Raw genomic sequence first — 2,677 nt, forward strand, 5'->3', positions numbered from 1 at the left:
ATGCTTTCTGCATACCAGGCACCTAACTTGTTTTTGGTTAGAAATTTGTTCCACTGTATAGTACAGAATTGTTCCCCCAAAGAGTGGCTTAAGAAAGAAAGTTGCTGAAGCAAGATCTAGTCCTCCCATGATAAAGAGTCTGGAAGTCAGTGTAGTAGAATTTGTGCTGGTGCCCAAGGATATCATTTGGAAGTCTAGTTTCTTCCAGGTTTCTTCTCAATTATCCCAAGTATGTGGTTTCACTTTCATGGCCTCAGGTTGGCTGACTCTTCCATAAATGTGTTTCTGACAAGTATATAAAAGAATTATCTCTCAGGAAGCATTGTCCTTTTATTTAGGAAGGAATACCCTCACCAAGAGTTCCATCAGTGGCCTGACCTGAGATATGTGGCCACCATGTGGAGGGTATTTGGTCAGGGTACATTTCCAGCCCAGTGAAATCTGTGGATATTGGGTAGGTAATGCACTTTGTCTGCCATTTTTCTCATAACTTTCTTATACTGTAATTATTATTATTAATGTAATGTTATGGATGAGGGACAAGGAAGTTATTTTTTAAGATTACACAGTAGATGGAGGAGCTAGGGATGATATGTTTATCTCCTATGAAACTGTAAGCAACCTGAGGGCAGAATCACATATTTATTTTTTTACTTCTATCCCTGAATCCCCATTACCTGGCATAGTATGGTTAATTGGCTTGCTGATTAACTGGATACTGCTTTATTTGATAGCCTAATAAAAATCTGTACCTATCCCATAGCTGGCTTCCCTGTCCTATATCTCGCTACAATGGAAAAAGATTAGAAAGAGTCTCCAATCTGGCATGCCATTCCTCTTGGCCAAAGCCAGCCTGTGCTTGTTCAACTTGGACTAAGTTTTGCCGACCGCCAGCCCAGCCATGCTTGGCTGAGCACACCAGGACTTAACAAGGTCTGAATTGTTTCAAGGAGTGTTTTTAACAAGTTGTAAATGTATTTCACCAAGTCCCATTGCTGTATATAATTGATGCAGCTGATGAAAAGCAATCATGATCCTGTGAATCATTTCTGCCTGTTTACAAGTGCATTTCATTCCCCATCTTCCAGAAAGATGCACAAAGCACACTTTAAAAGAAAATGTATTTGATATTGACATATGGTAAGACCGTCTTGCATTCTGCTTCTTCACTGGCTCATGTGATCTGTGAAATAAAAAAAGGCAAGCTCGTAATTACTATAGATTTTATTTTTTAATACCCACAGATAATTGCTTTTAAGTATAAACAAAACCATTTGCATGAATGATTCTTTTACCTCAACTTGGTTTGCTTTAGGGTAAGAAATATGGCAGCTACCTTGAGGTGTATTTGTGCACACTTTTTTTCACTCTTCCGTAAAGAGAGGGAATGTGTCTAGTTCCAATTTACAGCCACCCCTTAACTTTCCCCCAGTGCCCTTGCTAAGACTTGATGCAGTCGTCATTTACTGAATGTATAAGCAAATGAAGGAAGGAAGGAATAAACGTCCTGGAAGAAATATTGAAAAATCCTAAAAGGGAAGCCTTCTTTGTTGATAATGATGGATGGACGTTGTCTAACAGTCAGTATGGCAGTTGGACTTACAAGGAGTGAAAGTAGAGGATTTGAACTAGCAAGGTTGTATCAGTCAGCATTGGTTCCCATTGGTTCTCATACTGCAGTAATGCTGCATAGCAATCCAACCCCAAACTGAGTGACAACGTAAGAAGTATCCATTCTCATAATCGTGGGTCTCCAGGTTGATTTCAAATGTTTATATGTATGGCTGATCTAGGCTGGTCCCAGCTGGGTGGCTCTGCATTAGGCTACAGGCTGACTGGGCATGGCTTCAGGCTACAAGATAGACTCAGGTCTATTTCACATGTTGCTTCTGGGGTCCAATCTGAAGTGGCACATAAGCTTCACATGGTGGGTCACTATGGAGTGCAGAAAGAATACATTTAGTTGCACAAGGACTTTTCAAACCTCTGATTGCATCATATCCACTAACATCTCATGAGTCCAAACAAGTCATATGGCCAACCTAAAAGTCAAGGAGGGGAGAATGTGTACTCTGTAGACCATAAGGCCATGGAAAGTGTATGCAAGTAAAATTCTATCACAAAACAGTAAAGAATTGAAACCCCAGATTCAGTCTATCACAAAAGAAGCCATGAAGTAAAGAGATGGGAACAGATAGGCAGAGAGAATAAACAGACTTTGGGGTGGAGAGAGAAGGGGAAGGATCTCTGCTACATCTAGGTTACTGACTTGAAGTTTTAGTCCATGAAAGGGAGGGAACCAGCACCGTAGACTCATCCCAAGGCATCACAAAGATGTCAAAGTAGCACATACTGTACTCTGTAATACCGCAGAAAGATATAATTTCCTGAGAGCACTTAGGTCTTTTGATGAGAGTAGAGAACACAAAAGCTAAGTGGAGGTGCGGATGGCAGGCATTGGCTAGATTCCTACATCAGCTGTGCAACTCCGGTCACCCCAGGCCAACTCACTCCTCATTCTACTGCCCTCTGACCTCTACTCCCTGGCTCTCACCTGGTTATCCGCGATTTTTCTCTAGGCTAAATCCAATGGATGCTTTCTAGACCCTCTTTTATTTTAATTATCTATAGCAGGTGACACTGTTAACCTCTTTCCTCCTGAAATTCCCATCTGTTG

Source organism: Carlito syrichta, unplaced genomic scaffold, assembly GCF_000164805.1.
Source record: "Carlito syrichta isolate Samal-C Ts95f unplaced genomic scaffold, Tarsius_syrichta-2.0.1 Scaffold303143, whole genome shotgun sequence".
NCBI lineage: Eukaryota > Metazoa > Chordata > Mammalia > Primates > Tarsiidae > Carlito > Carlito syrichta.